Below are 25,487 nucleotides of genomic sequence, written 5' to 3' on the forward strand. Positions count from 1 at the left end.
TCAACATTCCTTTGGAAGCATATAGATACTTTTCAGATACTAGCATATTATCAGAATTTACTCAGAGTTCATTCATTAGGCTCTTAAGGCCGTCCAATACGGAATATAGTTTATATGAGCAGAATTTTGTCAATTTAACACGTAATTGTAATTTGACTTACCTCAGACGTGTAACACCCCAAACCCGGCCTGGAAGTTTGGCTCGAATCTGGCATTTCATATTGAAGTGCTTTTTGAAAACCATGTTTCCATTAAAAACCCTTCTTAACAATTAAAAACTTATACCCTTTTCAAACCTTGTTAGAAAACCTTAGCTGAATAACATTCTTAACAACTTTGTAAAAATCTTGGCAGTTACGGAAGCTTAATTCAAAAACAATTATGGATACGTGATGTTTTGAACAACAGTAGTTGCTTTGGAAAACTGTGTTCTAATACTAGCAATTATAAGAACAATAAATAAAATTCCAAATTTGAAATCTAGAAAATTACAATGGCTTTACTACAACCCACATAAAAACATTTAAAAGTAATAATCAAAACTATAACATAAACATTGTGTGTGGCTTCCTCCGAGCCCATCGCAGCTCCGATCCGTCTAAGGCTGGAAATTACCTGAAAGGTTAATAAACAGGGTGAGTTTACGAAAACTCAGTGTGAAATACCCTACTATATAAAAGGAACAATCAGTCATATAAAAGAATTAAAAGTCTGGCCCCATCCTACTTACAGTTTTAGTATCAATTAGGCCTTAGCCCATTGCAATGAGAATCAGAATTAGAATCAGAATCAGGTGACAGAATCAGAATCAGAATCAGAATCAGAATTAGGTGACAAAATCAGAATCAGTATCAGGTAATAGAATTAGAATCAGAATGTGAATGCAATCCCAACCCAATCTAGCCATATACACCCCCGTACCAACCTTACCCCATGTGGGGAGACAACTCGACCCACCCATCCGTTACACACTACAGAATTTGCAGCATGGCTTCCAGAATAGATATTGTGACAGAGTCACCAGATACAGATATTGTGGCAGAGCCACCAAAATAGATTTTTGTGGCATAGCCACCAGAATCAGATAATGTGGCAAAGCCACTTAACAGAATACGTGGCACAAAGCCATCGATAACTGTAATAACTTCAGACATAGCCATCAGTGACGGTAATATAATTGGCACACAACCTTCGGTAAATATGATTAACACAATGTCGTCAACAAATATGTTAGGCACATAGCCACAGGTAAATACGTTTAGCATGAAGCCATAGTCAATATGGCACAAAGCCATATTTAGGTTGGCACAGAGCCATCGATAACGGGTCTATAATCGGTACGAAGCCCACAATATCGATACGAAGCCCACAATAACGGCACAAGCCTTCGATAACATGATCGTCACTCAGCAATCGATCGATCCAAAGTCGTCTTAGGCAACCCGTGAGACCTTAACAGATCAGATCATCCTCCGTACAAAATCCCAACCCATGCAACATGTCATGTATGCAGAATGCCATGCCCATAGTTGAATCAAACAATCACAGTCAAGTCATTCATATCACCAACATATATTTACAATTAAATCCGTCAACCACACAATCCAAGTCAGTCACTTGCCCACTACGGAAAAACAGTCATTTAACACCCTAGGGGCAAAATGGTAATTTTACCCCACAAGGGTATCTCGGTAATTCTATCCTACAGGGGTATTTCGGTATTTCTACCCTACAAGGGTATTTCAGTAATTCTATCGTACAAAGGTATTTCAGTAATTCTACCCTATAGGGGTATTTTAGTAATTCTACCCTACAGGGGTGTTTCGGTATTTCTACCTTACAAGGGTATTTTGGTAATTCTACCCTACAGGGGTATTTTAATAATTTTGTAAATTGAGGGTAAAATGATAATTCTGTAAATTGGGGGTACTTTGGTAATTTTACAAGTCGAGGGTATTTCAGTAATTTTATAAATCGAGGGTATTTCAGTAATTTTGCAAACTGAGGGTATTTCGGTAATTTTACAAATCGAGGGTATTTTAGTAATTTTACAATCGACGATATTTTGGTAATTTTATAAATCGAAGGTATTTGGGTAATTTTATAAACCGGGGGTACTTTGGTAATTTTACAACTGGGGGTATTTTAGTAATTTAGTAAACTAAAGTATTCTAAACAGGGATAACAATACGAATAGGCTTAAAGCCCGTTCTCGGCCCAAATGGGCTCACACGCTCATGTGGCCCTTTTAGCCCAAATCTAGCCACAGATATGAGATTCACCTAGCCTAGTCCAATATTTACTACACAATCAAACAACTTATCCAATTGGGCCCGTAGGCCCATTGGGCCCACATGGCCCCTTTCGGCCCATCGCGGCTCGAAGTAGCCATCCTACAGGTAGAGTAATGAGAAATACACACCTGATAGGAGACCGGAGTTAATCCGCGCTCTGAGCACTCTTAGCCGATGCCCAACCCAAACGAGCACGCCATAAAGTGAAAGGGATCAGCCAAGAAAGCTACCTTTACTCTCCTCATGGTTCTCTCTATTTAAAGCCAGCTTCGCATCCACTCTTATGTTAGCTTCCCGATGTGGGATCTCTCCATCATCAGAGTTTAAATTCAATACCAACTTTTGCCGCCCCCTGTTAGCAAAATAAATGCTCTTTGATTGCCATGAGTTTCGAGCCTTGGACCTCCTTGCCAACTCTATGACGCCACCTTCCTGCCTCTTATGTGGCGCTACTTTGCCACTAGACCACAAGGCTTTTTGTGGCACAATTTCTCCAACAATATTCTTAAGGCCTACCTACTACACCCAGGGTTTGATTCACCTTAAACCAAAATTTTTACTAGAGTCCAGGTTGGAACCCAGGACTTCTCCAACATTTCTCAGCACACTTAACCACTAAAACAAGCCTTCATTAACGAAATTTACATGCACAACAAAATATTATAAGCTGCCTTCAACCGCTCCCATGCTCAAGGCCCAAAACTTTTAGGCCCAAATTCAGGGTGTTACAAGATAGATTTCGGATAAAACGAGTCGACTATTCAACTATTTTGGACTTCCCCCGATCTAAGTTCGATTTTCTTTGTTCTTGATCTAATACAATACAAATTCAACCATTCAATCATTCATTTCATTCAATATAATCCATATACAGATATGTAGGGCACTTTGCATTTTAGCCCTTACATTTTCACACTTTGACAATTTAGTCCATTTTTCACAAAATCACAAATATGTAAAATTCACCAAGACCATAGCTTGGCCAAATGTATATAGCTTCCATACAAGCCTAATTAACATATTTAATTCACAATTTAGTCCTTCAAAACCCTATTTTCATAATTTAGCTTAATTCAAAGACAATGTTTAATAATCTCACACATATCTTTCATAATCCATATAAAAATATCACAAGGGTCATATAATCATAAATGGCACATTTCATAATCTTCAACAAAAATAGAAATTCAGACATGCGTTTTGAAGAACACGAAGCAACGATCATAGAAACGTAGAAATTATCAAAAACCGAGAAAAATAGACTAACCTATTCACTCATGCAATGGCCGAATACTTTGAAGCTTCAATGGCTTCTTCTTTCTTTTAATTTTCGGCTGAACAAGGTGATAATATGGCCACTTTCATGTTTTCATTTTATTATTATCACTTTAATGATCATTTTTCCCATTTTTCCCTTTGTTATAAAATTATCCATTCACCTAACACATGTTCAACATTGTCTACTAACTATATCAATGGTATTTTTGACATGCAAGGACCTTTATTTTAAAAGCCAAGTCAAATAAGTGCTTTAACATCTAGCACTCAACTTTTACACTTTACGCGATTTAATCCTTTTTCATAATTAAGCACAGAAACAGACAAAGTAAATCATAGAAATTTCACAGATACAATTCATATATCACAGACACAGAAAATAATATTAAAATATTTTTTAGACTCGAATTTGTGGTCCCAAAACCACTATTCTGAGTAGGGTCAAAATCGGACTGTTACATCATGATGTTAGGGGAAACCGAGAAGGCTTTGAAAATTTAAGAACAATTGAGAGTTGAGTCTGCAAGCTTTTAGATCGTATGAGAAATTAAAAAAAATGTATTGAAGGCACAACTTAAGTGAAAGTTCTTTAGCATTGAATATGAGATTGAAGAATTTAAGTGAAAACCACTTTTCCGGTAAGATTTTCGGGGACGAAAATCCATAAAGAGGGGAGAGTTGTAACATCCCAATTTTGGGCCTAGTCAGAACAGTGGTTTCGGGAACACAAATCAGACAGGGAAAATTTTATTTTTATTATATTTTTATGGTCTATGATTTCATGAAATGATTTCGTGAAAATTTCATTCAAAAATTTCGACGTCTGGGCATTCAATGTGGTCAAAAGGACTAAATTGTAAAAAGTGAAAAAGTTGAGTTCTACATGTTTGAAGTGTCAAATTGTTATGAATTTTTAAATTAAAGGTCCCTAAATGGTAATTAGACCATTGGTTAATTTTTCGACAAAAATGGACATGAAATGGGTGTAATAAAATATTTTTAAGTTAGGTGTATTTTGGTAAACTAGTAATTAAAAGAATTAAAAAGGAAAATAAGCCAAATTAGCTATCATCTTCTTCATTCAACCATATCTACCAGCAGCACCCATGGTTATGGATTTTTTAAACTGTCAAGCTCGATTGTAAGTGCTCCCTAGCCCCGTTTTTAAAGCTCTTTACATTTTTGAAATCTCGGTAACTTGATTAAGCTTATTCTAACAATATTTTAACCTAGGGTTTATATTTAGAAAAATACCCATAGGTGAAATGTGTTTATTTTGACATTTTATGGTAGAACATGAAGCTTGAAATTGTGTTAAACAACTTTTACTAAGCGATATTACGTGAAAACGAGTAAAACGACATAATCGATAAAAATACCTAATGTTCACGAGTACATGTTAGAGTGCGAATTTGATGTTGCTATACAAGGGAAAAATGACCAGCATGTCATGAAACATAAGAAAATAGGATGAAGTTTAATTTACGAGCATAGGGGTAAAAATGTAATTTTGACAAAGTTTAGGGGCAAAATTATAATTTTGTGAAAATATGATTTTGGGTCAATTTGAATAATCTGAGTTCTAATTAGTCTATATTTGTAATGATAGAGCAAGGAAAATTGAAATTTAGGCTAAAATCGGTAAAATACTAAGTTGTGGATAAAATGGTAAATTATCGTTTCTGGATCCCAGGTAAGTTCGTGTGTTAATAATAATGCAATACCATACTTGAATTGTAATTTTCTATTATTATGCCATAAATTGTATGATTTAATATGTTTAGGAGAAGTTGATGGATGGTGTGTATGATAAGGAAAATGTGATGCTTGTTGTGTCATGTGAAATTGAATGGCAAATTATTGTTATATGAATTGAATGTTAAATTACTATTACATGGGTTGTATGAATTGCTACACGGTTGTACCTGATGAGATTTCGACAAGTAAGTTTGTACGTAAATAATTTATTGATTATTTTTATTTTATTATATTTTGTTATCATATGAAATGTGGCTGCCTATAGAATGATTTTTTTGTTGTAAATTGCAAATTATAAAAAGACTATGAATAAATTTACAAAATGTTGGAAAGTGAGGAATTTCCTGGTTGAGCCTTCGAAATAGAAATGATACGAATGATCTATTGTGAGGTCACGTGTGTAGTACTAAGTGCAGACTACTACGTGTACCGGATAATTGGTCGCATGTGTAGTACTAAGTGCAGGCTACTACGTGTATCAGACGGTTAGGTCACCTGTGTAGTACTAAGTGCAGGCTATTACATGTACCGAATAATTGGTCGCATGTGTAGTACTAAGTGCAGGCTACTATGCACACCAGATAACCTTGGCTACAAGTGTGATAATATGTGCAAGCAACTAAGTATTAGTTATTATTCCGAAGAGTTCAACAGGAAAATCGATTGAGTAAAAATACATGTGAACATGATTGTATGATGAATAAGTGCAGGTATATGTTTATTAAAATTATGAGTGATGCGCTTGATATTTGAGTGAACTTCGATAAGACAAAATGAATTAAGTGAAATTCTATAAGAGTGAATTCTAGTAGTAAAACAGTGTTGGACAGCAGAAGTTGCGTGACTTTGAAAATTCACCAAAAATTGTGTAAGTTGAATTAAATTTAAAATAAATTATTAAATTAAATCTTGATGAGTATATTTTCATATAAAAGAAACAAGGGCAGCAAAAGAGTTCTATATTATGTGATATTCTAATTTTAAGACAGTGTCAGAATGAATTTGAGATCCCCTGTTCTGACTTGAAAAAATTGTTAAAAATTGTAAACAAATAATTATGAGTTATAATTTATATTAATAGAATCCTAAATGAGTATACTTTCAGAAGGAATGAACGGGAGTATCATCCGAGTCTCGATATATGAGATAAATAATTTTTATTGAAGAGAGGTCAGAACTGTAGGACAGTAAAATAGGGGAAACTTTAATGAATAAACTATACTAATTGGCTAAACCAAAAATTCTAGAAATTTTATGGGAGAAAGGTATATGACTTTAGTTTCAAGAAAAATTAACAAAACTAAATTTGGTGTTTCGTAGCTCCAGGTATGAATGATTTAGTAACTATAACTCGATAAAATAGCTTAACCTAAACATGTGTAATTGTACGATTATAGTGTTTTATCTTGAAAAGCATGTTAGTAATTGCTTATAAATTTCATACGGACTTACTAGGTGGAAAGCTTACCCCTCCTCTCCATTTCTTTAGTATTGGCAGGTCGGCTCGGGGTTGGAGATCGTCAGAGGCAGAATTACATTATCAAGCTATCACTTTTGGGAGAATTATTTCAAATATTTGAAATATCGAGTTAGTGGCATGTATAGGAAGTTCGTTTCATGTCATGTATTATTATTATTATGATTTGGCCAAACCTATTGGCCTACATCGAGCTATTGTATATGGCCATGAGATGTGGCCTTTATTCATTATGGTTTGTAAGTTTAAATTTTCATGTCATGTTCTATGCTTATGATGTGATGATATAGTTAGGCTTGTTTGTTATGCATGATGGTAGGCAAATAATATGTTGGTATTAAAATAGAAGATGTTGAATGTTATTGAAACCATGTATGTGCATGTATGTGCTAATATCTTGTGTTGAGGTTGATAGCCATGAGAGTTGGCTACAGTCAAATGTGTTTAAAATGAATGACATGTTGTTGTATGATTATGAATGTGTAAGTGCTCATTTATGCCATGTCATATGTCTTTGATTATGTATCTATGCATGTGTTTGAAAAGTTTTGAATTAAATGAAATTTTATGGCTCTGCTTTGTATGAAAGTTGAAATTTTAAGTCTGGTAATGCCTCGTATCCTGTTCTATCGTCGGATATGGATAAGGGGTGTTACACAAACTTCTTGAGAAAGATCAAAGAAGAATAACTTTAGGTTTAGAAGCAGAACAGAAGAAGAAGGGAGAAAAATAAATGCTAGGGAAAGAAGAAGGAAAGTTGCCTATGAAAGAAAATTGAAAGAATAATAGGGAAGAGGAGGAAGATGAGTTCGGTAATGTCAAAAGAGTAGAGAAAGAAGAAGAACAATGTCTCGAGAGGCACAAACTCGAAACAACCAAATGTCAAAATTGACTAAAGGAATTCGGCTACCACTTGCAAAAAGGAGAAAAGAACCCTCTTCTAAGACACTCACAAAAACCGAAAATGCTTAGTTTTTTTCCCATTGCCAAATTAGAGATACCAAATGGCACCAACATCCCCACACTTATAAAACTCCTAATTTATCTCCACAAATCTCTCTCCAATGCTCTACACGATTTCCTCCTTGATATCATCTACCTATCACTCCACCATTCATCCATTATAATTTTATTGTAACAAAACCACTGGTCGAACCAAGCTACAAAATAAATTCCTCATTTGCTATGCCAACGCTCGAACCTCATACCTCAAGGTTCCTTTACACGCCACCTTGTCACTAGACCACAAGGCTTTTTGTGACTTAAAACAAACGCAATTATTTATAAAGCCTATGTACTAGAGTCCAGATTCATTTAAGAGCTAATTTAAAAAATTCTGCTAAGGCCAAGACTTGAACCCAGGCTTCTTAAACACTCCTAAACACACCCAAATCACTTAGCCAATAAAGCAAACATGTAATTTGTGTCACTTACATGCTTGACTAAAATATTTATGAGCAGTCCCCTAATCGCTCCCATGCTCAAGGCCCAATACTTCTAGGCCCAATTTTGGGGCGTTACATAATTATTCTAAATTGAATTACAGTCTGGTAATACCTCTTAACCTATTTCAGCGATGGTTACGGGTTATGGGTGTTACATTTTATTGGTATCAAAGCTATGGTTTAGTCGATTCTAGGACTACTGTAATGTATATGAGTCTAGCTATACATGCCATATATATATAACCTGTGGTAGTGTGATGACTCCTAACATTTTAAATGTGTTTTCATATAGCAAAAGGATCCAAATCGAGTGATAGGTGACGAAGTAGAGCGTAATATGCCTGCTCCCGCTCAAGGGACAACGCCTTCTGAACTTAGACCTGTAGCAAGTAGTCACGGAGGAAATGATAAAGAAGTCTTCTTCCAAATGATGAATGAATGGTTCTCTGAGTATGTCTGAACCAATCCGACTTCTTGACAACCTTTACCCCTACCTGTTCCCCAACCAATACCCATAGCTCCTCAAGGTTTGGAATTTCTGCGACCGAACAGACCACTAATAGATAGATTCTGAAAATACCGAGCTCAAGAGTTCAGGGGTACAATTGATGATGATCCTGAGAAAGCTGAATTATGGCTTGAGAAAAGTATCTGAGTGATTGATGAATTATCGTGTACACTAGATAATTGCGTAAAAGGTGCTGTTTCTCTGCTAAGGGATACAGCGTATCAGTGGTGGAACACATTGGTGTCGGTAGTGTCCAGAGAATAAGTGACTTGGGAATTCTTTCAGACAGAATTCTGTAAGAAATACATAAGCCAACGATTTCTGGATCAAAAGCATAAAGAGTCTTTAGAACTTAAACAAGGTCGTAGGACCGTAATTGAATATAAAAGAGAATTTGTTCGGTTAAGCAAATATGCCCGAGAGTGCATGGCTACCAAAGAGATGATGTGTAAACGGTTTGTAAATCGGTTGAATGAGGATATCAAACTCCTGGTCGGAATTCTAGACTTGAAAGAATTTGTTGTTTTGATTGATATAGCATGCAAAGCCGAAGAGCTTAGTAAAGAGAAAAAAAGCCGATTCTGAGGCTAGAGACTTCAGAAAGAGATTTGCGGGAAAATCAGACCAGTCAATATTAGAGAAATCTAGAGATTTTCATCCTCGCTCTACTACTTCTATGGGGATTTCGATTAGAGAGAGAGACGCAAGATAATTTAACTTAAAACCTCAAATGACATTTATTGCTAATGTAGGCAGTGTTAGGAATGTTGGGCCTGAATGCAAGCATGTCAATAGGTGACATTATGGTGATTGTAGACTTAAGAGCGGAGCTTGCTTTAGATGTGGATCTTTTGATCAATTTCTATGAGATTTTCTAGAAAAGTCTATGGCTGAAAGAGATCAACCAAATATGGAAGCATGAGCGGTTGTGTGGACACCTTCGAGTCCCTCGCAGCACCAATCTGCCTAAGGATTACTTGCGCAGATAAGCAGAAGGGTGAGTTTATGAAAACTCAGTGTGTAATCCCTTAATAAAGAAACAGTCAAACATACAGTGAGCAAATACAGTCTGGGCCTAAGCCTTTTTTAGTAACTGTGACAATATTAGTTTGGGCTTTAGCCCATCTCAATACAGAAACAGTCATATGTTTGGGCCCTGGCTCACTGCAGTAATATTAAACAGTGCAGTAACAGTAAACCGTATGCAAGTCCTACCTATCCAGCCTCTACATTCTATCTCTGTCCAACCCTACACTCCATGTGGGGATAAAATCAACCCACCCATCCCTACATTCCAAGTAGCATCGGTTGCAGTACTATACAGTATTTGCAGCACAACTGCTAGTAATTTAGGCACGAAACCTTTCAATACACTTCCTCCGATCAATATAAACTCATCCCCATGCAATGCATCATATAGTCATGTCATGTCATATATAGGATCATACAAGTACCCATTACAGTTTCAATAGCATGCTAAAATACAGTCATACATGTACACATATATATATACCGCACATAGGGCAAAACAGTCATATTACCATATAAAGGCAAAACAATCATTTTACCTCAAAAGGGCAAAACAGTCATTTTACTACGTATGGGCAAATCAGTCATTTTACCACATAAGGGAAAAATAGTCATTTTACCACATAAAGGCAAAACAGTCATTTTATCGACCTAACAGTAGGTCTACAGTCGTCTCAAGCAACCCGTGTAACCTTATCAGTCAAACAGTACAAATAGGGCCAAGGCCCATGGGCCCGCACGCCCGTGTAGCCCATATAGCCTAGAATTGGCCTTAGTCGTGTGGATACATAGCCTGGCCCAATATTCTCCACATGTCCATGCGATTGTACTTGTGTGGGGTAAATAGGCCCGTGGGGCCCACACAGCTCAATTCGGTCCAAAATGGCCCAAAATGGCCTAAGCCCTTGAAATCACCCATGGTGGCCTCAATGATCAAACACCCATGCTTATGCATTCGATTTACCACACGAGCAAGCAAACGCTCGTGTAGCGCCGACGGTCACCCATTTCAGCTTTTGTCGATTTACGATTATGGCAGTGTTATTACACACACCTTACTTCTATTTGCTGAGAGAAGAGAATGCCTGCACTTTTGAATCATACACTTAAACAACAGTCTTTAGTTACACACTTAATCCAGTACCCAATCGCATATACACCATTATCCCAATCGTTAAACTCACACAACAACAAACCTTCGAACTAGCCACAAGGAGAGATCCGTCCACTCTATGCCAACTAAGGACATTTTCTGTAACACCCCTATCTCGTAACCGTTGTCGGAATAGGAAAGGGGTATTACCAGACTTGTAACTCATGTCGGAACAGTAAATTTTTTTTACTTTTTTTTTTAAATAAAAATCATTCATTTAGATAAATGCTAAATACAGCCAGGGATAAAGTTAAACTTCTATAAGTACACATTCAAAAGATGCCATTTTTGCATGGCTTATATACATTAACCAGAATATTATTCCGCTACTAGTTTATTCTATACATGCAATAAAATAATCCAAAACATAGTAGTACCAAACAGTGGATAGTGATAGTGTGACGAGTTGTTGATGATCCCCGAGCAAAGGCCAAATTTGATAATCTATAAAACAGAGAAACGTAACAACAGAGTAAGCTTTCAAGGCTTAGTAAGTCTTAAGTAAACCAATTAACTTTGCTGGATTAAATACATTTATAACTTACACAAAATCCAAGTGAAGTCTCGATGGGCTTAATAAGCCTACACAAGTACATAATACATACCTGGCCAACTTAATGTGCTGATCATCCGTAATTGTTGATTTATTACTAAGTCGCTTAAGATTAGGCCTTACACAAATCACGTTTTGAAATGTCAAGATATATCACCATTCGGTCAAATAGATTAAACCCTATGTATGCACATGTAATTCATCTATTTCATCCAAATTTAAGAGTATATACCCCTTCGCATTTAAAAATATCCATGCTACTTTTAGTTTAATCAGTCGAACTAAAACATAACACTATAATCACATTCGGTCTCTATATTTGGAAGCACATATTCATGTTTTCATCTTACATAAACAATTTGATAGAGTCAATACTCGTTGAATATAACTTATAACCATCTCATAAGTGATTCCTCAAGTACATTTGTAATACAAACGAAATCGAGTTCACATAGCAAGTAAGTGTCACTTACCATATACTTAACCTTTGTACACTTACCGTTTCCATAGTTACCAATTACCAATTCAATCTTTCAATACCTCTAACCACTTAATCATATGCACTCATTTCGTGCACATACATAATTGTATATATGTATTTAGGAGCTTAGTTCTTTAGTTCATATTCACATTAATATTTCAAATAATCAAATCATGACAAGTATTAAAGTTTCGTATACGTATATAAAGGACCAAACATATTCCTTATCACATATACATAAATGACCAAACGCAATCCATATCTTGTATTTGCACATCCTGCCGAATACAACTCAAATTAGTAAATTTTTATGAAACTAATTAAATCCTTATCTTAAAGATATACAAATGGTCTTCGGTTTGAAATATTTCAAGGCGCTTAGCCATAGCCTGCTAGGTTTTTAAAAAAAATCCGAATCCAATTACCAGTACCAAGCCTGCGGGACTTTAAGCCCAGATATATCATCATAGTTAATTCACAAAGTTGTATACACATCAATTCACATACCTTCGATTTTTCCAACACGGAAACACATTAATAAGGTATCACTTCATTCGAACTTATTCGTATCTCAATATAGCTAGTCTCATTCCACAAGAGCCATTAGGCCACATCACGTAGTCAGCGAGTCTTAACCCGGATACTTTCCAAATTCCATGTATATTTAATCACATGTTACCACATTTCACACAAACTATCACCATTGTAATTCATTAACCTCATTCGAATATAAGCATATAGCATGTACCTTAACTTCATGTCCTAATATCATTCGACTTTAACACATATTTATATATATCCCTTTCAATAAACTTCCAACTAAATAAGAAAATACACACATGACTTACATTCTTCTCATGACAACCATTCGGCTAAACAACATTTAAGTCACCACACCTTCAATTTATAAAACTATCAACACATATTACATATACATTGCTTACGTTTATAAAATGGCCATTCGGATAACTTGCACACATTTAAATTTTAGCCATTTTGGCCTCACCACCTATATATTTATCTTGTACATCAAATCAGCAATAACTTATAAGCAACTCAATTAGTTTCATCAATGTTTACAACAAAATCATAGATTCACTACAAGCTGTTTTCTTGAGCAACAATCATTAAATTATTCGAAACTACAGCTACGAAACTCCAAATGAAGTGCCGTAAATTTTTCCCGAAAATAGACTCATATATCTTCTATCCATAAAATTTGCAGGATTTTTTGTTTGTCCAATCAAAACCAGAATTTTCTTAAAGTTTCCCCTATTTCACTGTTTGACTATACTGACTACTCTTCACTACGAATCAAATTTCTCATTGTACAGATTTCAAAATATGTTCTTGTTTATTTCATTTGAAACTAGAATCATTAAGAAGTCTAAAAATATAAATTTTATCTTATAACAATTTTTTTACTATTTATAATGATTTTCTAAAAACAGAACAGGGGATTTCAGATTCATTCTGACACTGTCACACACAACTTTAAATATCTCTCTATAGGAACTTCCTTTGCTTGCACTGTTTATTTTATAAGAAACTAGACTCATTGATCTTTGATTACATATTTTATTCAGTCTCTAATTCCACTCCAACCATTTATGGTGATTTTCAAAAATCACGCTACTGCTGCTGTCCTAAGTAGATTATTACAATTTGCTCTTAAATTTCCAAGTTCAAACACTTAAGAACTTACCATTTGAGTTTAAAACATATCATCATATATAAGTACTTCTTATTATCACATACAAATCATAATTTAAATATCACTTTTCTAATAACCAATCAGCTAAGGCTCATAGAGGTAAGTTATTCCTTATCATTTTGCTATAGGTAATTACACCAATTCATAGTCCCATCTTTACCCGTATTCCATATCATTCTTCATTATAACTAAACTTATATGCTAGAAACTTATTTATTTCAATATGTAGTTCAAGTAGAACCATTAGGTCACATTTTATTTATTATGTTCATATAAATATATATCATCGTTTATCAAATCTTAAGCTAAGTTCCATTACTCAAAGACTTACCTTATGTCGGATGAAACGGTTCCAAACGGCTACTCGATACACTTCGTTTTGCCCTTGCTTGATTCTCCTCCTTTGGGTTCTTGAGCTTAAATAAATAAATTAACTAGTTTAATTACCTTGCTAGTTATTTATATCCCATAACATTAATAGTTTCATATCAAAAGAATCATACGGCAACATTTGATTTTTTATTCACCTTATGCTTTTACTAACTTTAAGCCATTCGGCTATTGATCACCTAAGATCCAATTACTATAATTAACCCAATAAATATTTCAATAAAACACACATAAATATTATATACATGGCAACCACCCTTGTTAATTACTCATATATATTTTAATAATTTTCGTTTCATCTTACAACCATTCTTGTTCAAAACATTAGAACCTTAACTTAAACTTATAGATTGTCTCAAGGCCGAATGCATTCTCACTTCCAAAGTAACATAGTCTATGATATATTTTATTTCAAGGTACATAGTCATAAATCAAATTTAACCATATAAACCAATATCACCCACTTGATCAATTATAGAGAATTAAAGTTAATATCACAATGTGTACCCTATATGGCCCATTATACATAATCAAATTTAACATCATCTATATATTTACTCATATGGCCGAATATACATACCCCCATATAATATCATTTTCATTTCATTTAACACTAAATTTCCACCACATAAACACTTGGCCGAATAATCCTAAACTAGCAAAACTCCACATTTGTTCATACCATCTTTTAAATTCACATATATCTATTTAGGTAGCTCATATTTTCCCCTTTCTAATATTTCTATCCAAAACATCAAAACACTATCCTTTTAGCATTTATCCAATAATACCGTATGCACAATTTGTCACCAAAACTAAAGAAAAATCAACATATGGGTTACAATAAGAGCTTGACTACTAACTAGATTCTCATAAAAATCAATAGAAATAACATGAACTCCTACCTTATTTAACCTTCAAGATAGTCGAATGCCCTAGACAAATTCCTTCCTCTTTCCCTTTTGTTTCGGCTTTGCAAGAAGGTAAGGAAGATGAACACACTCTTACCTTTATTTCTTATTTTATTCATCTTTTTCTTATAAATTTATTACATCATTTGCCAATTAAAATTGTTTTTAATTTGTCTTAGTGGAATAGCATCATTTCATGGCCGGCCACTACATGCTTTAAGGGTAAATTGACATGCAAACCCAAGCTTTCTCACCTCATTGTTTTTGGATTCTTACTAAAATTTTCAACTAAGTCATTTCAAGAAAAATTTACATTCCTAAGACTAAATTGAAACTTTTAATTTTTCCTACGTACACTATCACACATAAATATATGCAACAAAAATTAAAATGAATTTTTGTGACTCGGTTTTGTGGTCCCGAAACCATATTCCGACTAGGGTCTAATTAGGGATGTCACAACTCTCCCTCTCTTTAGGGATTTTCATCCCTGAAAATCTTACTAGCGACTACGTTAGGATAACGTCCTCTTGTTTTAAAACAAATACATAACATCAACTCAGATATTCATAACCCACATTTTCATTCATATATATATAAGCCGTAACATGGCCGGAAGTATACATGTTCTTAAACATCCTAATGAATATCCTTTATAACATTATCATATCTAAATATTCAACTTAACTTATTTCCAAAAGAAGATCAACTTCCACGTACCTGAACACTTAGTTCATTCAATACATCCAATCATATTTAAAGTTACCCGTATACAGTCGAATAGGTATAAAGCTTAACACAAGTGATGCCAGTGTACTAAACACGATCTTACATACTATCACAAATCAATGCCGTCGTCCTAGACGAGATCTTACATGAAACGAAATCCGCACACACAGTGCCCACTGACCGATCTCGCACACATAGTGCTCGGTTAAAGAATTCGCACACATAGTGCCTCAATTCATTCGCACACATAGTGCCTATATTCATTCATTATTACACATTGAAATAACTTAACCAAGTCTATAAAACATCATATAAGTACACTTTAAACGTGTCCTTTCATTTAACTTTGAATTCATATAGTAATGAACACTTAAACTTTGCTCGAATCACCGGCATTAAGCCTTCTAGGCACGAAGACCCAAATACACATCACCGGCACGAAGCCTGCTAGGAACGAAGGCCCGAATACACATCACCAGTACAAAGCCTGCTAGGCATGAAGGCCTGATTACACATCACCGGCACGAATGCCCTTCAGGACTTAGCCCGGATGTAACACCAGCACGAATGCTCTTCGGGACTTAGCCCGGATATAACACCAGCACGAATGCTCTTCGGGACTTAGCCCGGATATAACACCAGCACGAATGCTCTTCGGGACTTAGCCCGGATATAACTCTCAATTCTAATGCACACACATATATATATAACATAACACATTAGTATATCATTTACATTACTCGAATACAAGCACTACATGCTTAGCAACCATTCAAATTTCGATTCAATAGCCACATACAATGATCACATTTTCGTTTCACTATCCAACTTAATTTCTATAATTTCAATGATCGAATCACATGGGTGCTACATACACTTCTATGAATATAAATTTCTATGGAAACTGAACACATAGATATATCATCATTTCCCATACGCATTTCGTAAATAACACTCACATACCTGGACAAACTTAATTTAGTGAACGAATTCGGATACCGTATAGCATAAGCTTCATAGTTCTAGTCTCTTTAATAGTTTTCCAACATTCAGCCCACTAGGTATAACCTGAACTCGTCACTGGCACAAGCCTGTTGAACTTTGAGTCTGAAACACATTACCAGCCATCATGCTTGTTACAGCTCGATAGGGATAGAGATTCATTACAATACGAAAAATACATTTTTTCTGTCAGAAATCATCACACTATCATTTTATCATTATATGACATGTATAACTAGACTCGAACGTGCTACGTTAGTCCTAGAATTGACTAAACCGTGGCTCTAATACCAAATAAAATGTAACACCCCTATCTCGTAACCGTTGTCAGAATAAGAAAGGGGTATTACCAGACTTGTAACTCATGTCGGAACAGTAAATTTTTTTTTTACTTTTTCTTGAAATAAAGATCATTCATTTAGATAAATGCTAAATACAGTCAGGGATAAAATTAAACTTCTATAAGTACACATTCAAAAGATGCCATTTTTGCATGGCTTATATACATTAACCAGAATATTATTCCGCTACTAGTTTATTCTATACATGCCATAAAATAATCCAAAACATAGTAGTACCAAACAGTGGATAGTGATAGTGTGACGAGTTGTTGACGATCCCCGAGCAAAGGCCAAATTTGATAATCTATAAAATAGAGAAACGTAACAACAGAGTAAGCTTTCAAGGCTTAGTAAGTCTTAAGTAAACCAATTAACTTTGCTGGATTAAATACATTTATAACTTACACAAAATCCAAGTGAAGTCTCGATGGGCTTAATAAGCCTACACAAGTACATAATACATACCTGGCCAACTTAATGTGCTGATCATCCGTAATTGTTGATTTATTACAAAGTCGCTTAAGATTAGGCCTTACACAAATCACATTTTGAAATGTCAAGATATATCACCATTCGGTCAAATAGATTAAACCCTATGTATGCACATGTAATTCATCTATTTCATCCAAATTTAAGAGTATATACCCCTTCGCATTTAAAAATATCCATGCTACTTTTAGTTTAATCAGTCGAACTAAAACATAACACTATAATCACATTCGGTTTCCATATTTGGAAGCACATATTCATGTTTTCATCTTACATAAACAATTTGATAGAGTCAATACTCGTTGAATATAACTTATAACCATCTCATAAGTGATTCCTCAAGTACATTTGTAATACAAACGAAATCGAGTTCACATAGCAAGTAAGTGTCACTTACCATATACTTAACCTTTGTACACTTACCGTTTCCATAGTTACCAATTACCAATTCAATCTTTCAATACCTCTAACCACTTAATCATATGCACTCATTTCGTGCACATACATAATTGTATATATGTATTTAGGAGCTTAGTTCTTTAGTTCATATTCACATTAATATTTCAAATAATCAAATCATGACAAGTATTAAAGTTTCGTATACGTATATAAAGGACCAAACATATTCCTTATCACATATACATAAATGACCAAACGCAATCCATACCTTGTATTTGCACATCCTGCCGAATACAACTCAAATTAGTAAATTTTTATGAAACTAATTAAATCCTTATCTTAAAGATATACAAATGGTCTTCGGTTTGAAATATTTCAAGGCACTTAGCCATATCCTGCTAGGTTTTTAAAAAAAATCCGAATCCAATTACCAGTACCAAGCCTGCGGGACTTTAAGCCCAGATATATCATCATAGTTAATTCACAAAGTTGTATACACATCAATTCACATACCTTCGATTTTTCCAACACGGAAACACATTAATAAGGTATCACTTCATTCGAACTTATTCGTATCTCAATATAGCTAGTCTCATTCCACAAGAGCCATTAGGCCACATCACGTAGTCAGCGAGTCTTAACCCGGATACTTTCCAAATTCCATGTATATTTAATCACATGTTACCACATTTCACACAAACTATCACCATTGTAATTCATTAACCTCATTCGAATATAAGCATATAGCATGTACCTTAACTTCATGTCCTAATATCATTCGACTTTAACACATATTTATATATATATCCCTTTCAATAAACTTCCAACTAAATAAGAAAATACACACATGACTTACATTCTTCTCATGACAACCATTCGGCTAAACAACATTTAAGTCACCACACCTTCAATTTATAAAACTATCAACACATATTACATATACATTGCTTACGTTTATAAAATAGCCATTCGGATAACTTGCACACATTTAAATTTTAGCCATTTTGGCCTCACCACCTATATATTTATCTTGTACATCAAATCAGCAATAGCTTATAAGCAGCTCAATTAGTTTCATCAATGTTTACAACAAAATCATAGATTCACTACAAGCTGTTTTCTTGAGCAACAATCATTAAATTATTTGTAACTGCAGCTACGAAACTCCAAATGAAGTACCGTAAATTTTCCCCGAAAATAGACTCATATATCTTCTACCATAAAATTTTCAAGATTTTTGGTTTGGTCAATCAAAACCAGAATTTTCTTAAAGTTTCCCCTATTTTACTGTTTGACTATACTGACTACTCTTCACTACGAATCAAATTTCTCATTGTACTGATTTCAAAATATGTTCTTGTTTATTTCATTTGAAACTAGACTCATTAAGGAGTCTAAGAATATAAATTTTATCTTATAACAATTTTTTTACTATTTATAATGATTTTCTAAATACAGAACAGGGGATTTCAGATTCATTCTAACACTGTCACACACAACTTTAAATATCTCTCTATAGGAAATTCCTTTGCTTGCACTGTTTATTTTATAAGAAACTAGACTCATTGATCTTTGATTACATATTTTATTCAGTCTCTAATTCCACTCCAAAAATTTATGGTGATTTTCAAAAATCACGCTACTGCTGCTGTCCTAAGGAGATTATTACAATTTGCTCTTAAATTTCCAAGTCCAAACACTTAAGAACTTACCATTTGAGTTTAAAACATATCATCATATATAAGTACTTCTTATTATCACATACAAATCATAATTTAAATATCACTTTTCTAATAACCAATCGGCTAAGGCTCATAGAGGTAACTTATTCCTTATCATTTTGCTATAGGTAATTACACCAATTCATAGTCCCATCTTTACGCGTATTCCATATCATTCTTCATTATAACTAAACTTATATGCTAGAAACTTATTTATTTCAATATGTAGTTCAAGTAGAACCATTAGGTCACATTTTATTTATTATGTTCATATAAATATATATCATCGTTTATCAAATCTTAAGCTAAGTTCCATTACTCAAAGACTTACCTTATGTCGGATGAAACGGTTCCAAACGGCTACTCGATACACTTCGTTTTGCCCTTGCTTGATTCTCCTCCTTTGGGTTCTTGAGCTTAAATAAATAAATAAACTAGTTTAATTACCTTGCTAGTTATTTATATCCCATAACATTAATAGTTTCATATCAAAAGAATCATACGGCAACATTTGATTTTTTATTCACCTTATGCTTTTACTAACTTTAAGCCATTCGACTATTGATCACCTAAGATCCAATTACTATAATTAACCCAATAAATATTTCAATAAAACACACATAAATATTATATACATGGCAACCACCCTTGTTAATTACTCATATATATTTTAATAATTTTCGTTTCATCTTACTACCATTCTTGTTCAAAACATTAGAACCTTAACTAAAACTTATAGATTGTCTCAAGGCCGAATGCATTCTCACTTCCAAAGTAACATAGTCTATGATATATTTTATTTCAAGGTACATATTCATAAATCAAATTTAACCATATAAACCAATATCACCCACTTGATCAATTATAGAGAATTAAAGTTAATATCACAATGTGTACCCTATATGGCCCATTATACATAATCAAATTTAACATCATCTATATATTTACTCATATGGCCGAATATACATACCCCCATATAATATCATTTTCATTTCATTTAACACTAAATTTCCACCACATAAACACTTGGCCGAATAATCCTAAACTAGCAAAACTCCACATTTGTTCATACCATCTTTTAAATTCACATATATCTATTTAGGTACCTCATATTTTCCCCTTTCTAATATTTCTATCCAAAACATCAAAACACTATCCTTTTAGCATTTATCCAATAATACCGTATGCACAATTTGTCACCAAAACTAAAGAAAAATCAACATATGGGTTACAATAAGAGCTTGACTACTAACTAGATTCTCATAAAAATCAATAGAAATAACATGAACTCCTACCTTATTTAACCTCCAAGATAGCCGAATGCCCTAGACAAATTCCTTCCTCTTTCCCTTTTGTTTCGGCTTTGCAAGAAGGTAAGGAAGATGAACACACTCTTACCTTTATTTCTTATTTTATTCATATTTTTCTTATAAATCTATTTCATCATTTGCCAATTAAAATTGTTTTTAGTTTGGCTTAGTGGAATAGCATCATTTCATGGCTGGCCACTACATGCTTTAAGGGTAAATTGACATGCAAACCCAAGCTTTCTCACCTCATTGTTTTTGGATTCTTACAAATTACCTACCATCTTTTCTAAATTTTTCAACTAAGTCCTTTCAAGAAAAATTTACATTCCTAAGACTAAATTGAAACTTTTAATTTTTCCTACATACACTATCACACATAAATATATGCAACAAAAATTAAAATGAATTTTTGTGACTCGGTTTTGTGGTCCCGAAACCACATTCCGACTAGGGTCTAATTAGGGATGTCACATTTTCCTTCTCCTTCGAAAGTTCATATGCACCAATCGAACATGGGTAAACACTTAATCAACCAGCATCAAATAACACTATACTAATACACTAAAACATTCAATCGATACCCCTTAACTTGACTAAATCAACTGAAGCCCTTTTCACCTAAGCAGTATAGAAAGGATGATCACCCAAGCCCTTGGATACAACCGAACACAAAATCGAGCACTTGCAATTGCCCTAAAAATCGACAGAGAGCAAAGGGAGAGGAGAGACACAATAAATGGTCAAGGTGCTAAGATGAATGGATAGCAAGAAAAGAGTGTTGAGAAAGAGAGGAGAATAGAAAAGTGTATTCGATAAGTAAACAAAAGGAGAAAAGACGACAAGGGAAACGATTGGAGAGGGAAAAAGAGCAAATAAGGGAAGAAAAGTATTCAGCCAAAAAACAAACCGAATGGGGGAGGAAGAAGATGGAGCAGTCGGTCAAGAAGGAAATCGAGAGAAGAACTTGTCAAATCCTGAAAGTGTTAAGAGGGAAGAGAGTGAGGGTTCAGCCAAGGAGAGTAGGAAATTACTCACAAGAGGAAAGAAATAACTGTAAAAATTGAATATGCCAAGCAGGAAGATACTCGAAAGGAGCCCCAATAGTATTCGGCCACCAGACAAAAAGAGAACACCTAGAGCAATCAGAAACCAAAGGTTAGAGAGAAAACCCACCTTAGTCGAACTTCTTGAGTGCCCACAAACCCAAATCGATACACTACTTCCTCTCACTTAAACTTCCCACAATTTTCTCCTTAAATCTCTCTTCAAAGCCCTCCTCAATCCCTCAACTGATCACTCCTCTATCCACATCCCATATTTCTTCCTAAAATCACTCCAACCTTTCCACTATTTAGACTTTTAATGAAACACAAACTCTAGCCGTCCAGCACCACAAAATCTTAATCCCTTTGCGTATGCAAGGATTCGAACCTTAGACCTCTTGGAGAACTCCATACGCCCCTATCCACTAGATCAGACCTTTTTGTCATAAAATACCCACATTTATTTAAAAGCCTACTGACTAGAGATGCACTTGTCCAGTTTTGAACCCAAGACTTCTCAGACATTTCCAAAACACTTAACCATTGAAACAGATACACAATTGTGTTACTTTCTTGCACAACTAAACATTTATGTGTTACCTCCTAATTGTTCCCATGCTCAAAACCTAATGCTTCTAGGCCTAAAGTTTAGGGCATTACAAACTGAATTGAAGGTTCATAATTGATAACTCTTGAAAAGAGTTATATTTCAGGCTTATAGATTGAAATAATTGTTTGTAATTAAGTAAATATGTTTGTATATTTAGGATACTTTTAGAACATTACATAACAAATCTTGGATTGTGCTATAAATGTCATTATTTGTTACTGGGGAAGAAAGGTGATGGTTATTATTGGCAGTAGGTGCAGGAAGAAGAAGAGAAGAGAGAAAGGAGAAAAAAATGAAGTGAAATATTGCCATGAAAAAATATTGGTTAGTTTTCCAACATGAATGCCATGGCAATTCCAGGAAGATGACGCAACACTCAGTCCACATCACTTTGAGTCAGTTGTACTTGTACCAGATAGACCACCTTGAAAAAGAGGAAGCAAAAGGTGTGTGCTGAGAGGGAGGGACCTACCCTATAAAGGAGGAAAGAGAAAAGAAAATAGGGGACGAGGATTTTGAAGAGAGAGGAATTGGAGAGTAGTTTTTCTCTGCATCGAATTCTCCTGGAAAATTTTAGATAAAAGAGAGGAGAGGGTAACAACTTATAGAGCAAAAATCACATACGCAATTTTGCCTTTTTCTATTTGAACTATGTGATTCATAAACTTGAATGATGATGTTGAACGGTTTATTTCGGATTTGAATGTCCAATCCATGAGCTAAATCTCACTCGGTTGGAATTATTTGGGTGAATTTTTACTATCTTTAATGCCTATACTCGAATGTTGAGTAGATTATTGTTTAATTCAATCTGTGATTATTTTAAAAGCATATATGCAAGCTCTAGACATAGATGATTGTATGGTATGTTGTTAGATCTAATTTAATTCTGAAAAGTTTAAATAAATTGGATTATTATTAGTTGATAAAGGAGAGTATTCGAAATAATATTCACAGCACTCTAGACGTAGAAGTTGTGATCTGTACAGAGAGAGAAAGAAAGTTTGGATATCATTCTTGAGTTCTTTAGACATATAAAAATTCAAAATGATAGCTTAAAGCCTAGCTCTTAAAAGAAATGAACTACATTAGTGAATCCCTGAACAGTAGAATGGTCAAGATTTTGCCATGGTATTATTATGATATAAAGATAAAACCTGAGTAATTCAGACCTTTATCATTCAACCATACAAATCCTCCCCCCTTATTCTTTGAGAATTGCCACAACATTTCAATTGCCCTAGAATTTATTCATTCATAATTGATTTTATTAATCCATTCCTTAATTGTCTTCATCAATTTGTTTTCTATTTCTTTTGCTCAGTTTAATTAGTCAAATTCATAGTAATAGCATAATAATTTTTTAATTAATTTTGATCCTTGTGGAGACGATACTCACTCTTCAATTTATTACTTGATTCGACGTGTATACTTGCACATTCACATTATACATTCACACGCGACAAGTTTTTGGAGCCGTTGCCGGGGATTGGTAATTTTGGTGAAAATTTGGTATGTTATTACCTATTTAATTTTCTTAGTTAGCTTAATTAGTTGTTTTGATTTTTCCTCAAGATTTTTGTTGGTGCATGAGTAGAGATATTTTTACAGTTGAAGAGGGTTTCTTTTGATCTAAAAACTTGAGAGAGCCTTGAGAAGAAGGAGAAATGAATTGTGAGAAATGGAAAGGAATAGAAATGATTAGGTTAGAGAAAAGACATTACATTAGAATGGAAGGGATGTTGATATTCCTCGAATAACAAATGGCAAAGACAAACCCATCAGTGAACATGTAGTGATGATTTTGAATGATATGAATCCCAGAATTGTCAGGCCACATATTCAAGCTCAACATTTGAAGTTAAAGCCGATGATGTTTCAAATGTTACACACTGTAAGGCAGTTCAGCGGATTGCCTACTGAAGATCTACGGTTGCACTTAAGACTCTTTTTGGAAGTTTGTGATTCATTTAGATAGTAGGGTGTTTCTGAAGATGCCCTGATACTAAATTTATTCCTTTATTCATTACTAGATTGTAGTAGAGCATGGTTAAATGCATTGCTATTAGGTACGGTGGCATCTTGGAATGAACTTTATCACAGGTTTCTGCTAAGATATAATCCTCCAAACTTGAATGCCAAACTAAGGAATGATATTATGTCCTTTCGGCAATCCAAGGATGAAGCATTATATGAAGCATGGGAGCAAATCAAGGAGTTAATTAGAAAATACCCAATGCATGGTTTTTGACATTAGACACAAAAGAAAATGTTTTACAAGGGATTGAATGCACATACAAAGATAGTGGTTGACATATCTGCCAATGGGACTTTGCTTAATAAATCATATAATGAGGCATATGAAATTCTGGAAAGGATAGTAAACAACGATTATAAATGCCCTAATACAATAGTAGGGACTGGCGGGAGAGTTGCTGGAGTAATGGAACTTGATGCGATTACTTCCCTAACAACTCAGGAATCATCTTTAACGAATATGATTAAAACACTAAAAAGACTAGTTGCAGTGTAGGAAATGAAAGTAGTTGAATTAGCATGTGTTTATTGCGGAGAAGATCATGTTTTTGATGAATGCCTATTGAACCTAGCTTCAGTTTATTATATGGGAATCTTTAATTACAACAAAAACAACCCATATTCCAAGACATATAATCTAGGGTGGAAACAATATCCCAATTTCTATTGAAGTTGTTAATGACACCACTATTGAAGAAGGTAGTTTAGATTTCTCAAATAAGAGGAATTTAGAACCAGTAGTACAGCAGGCTACAAAAGAAAAGAACAATTAAAAAATGTTGAAGCGGATTCATCTTGTATTGCCAATAAAAAAT

At 34.3% G+C, this 25,487-nt stretch overlaps 1 non-coding gene across 1 annotated transcript; it reads right to left on the reverse strand.

The window, feature by feature from the left end:
* Positions 1 to 24,775: 24,775 nt before the first annotated feature.
* On the reverse strand, positions 24,776 to 24,882 carry LOC121229848 (small nucleolar RNA R71). Its single transcript, XR_005927803.1, has one exon. It is a non-coding gene; the product is annotated as a small nucleolar RNA R71 (small nucleolar RNA).
* Positions 24,883 to 25,487: the final 605 nt, after the last annotated feature.

Source organism: Gossypium hirsutum, chromosome A05, assembly GCF_007990345.1.
Source record: "Gossypium hirsutum isolate 1008001.06 chromosome A05, Gossypium_hirsutum_v2.1, whole genome shotgun sequence".
In the NCBI taxonomy this organism is placed as follows: Eukaryota; Viridiplantae; Streptophyta; class Magnoliopsida; order Malvales; family Malvaceae; genus Gossypium; species Gossypium hirsutum.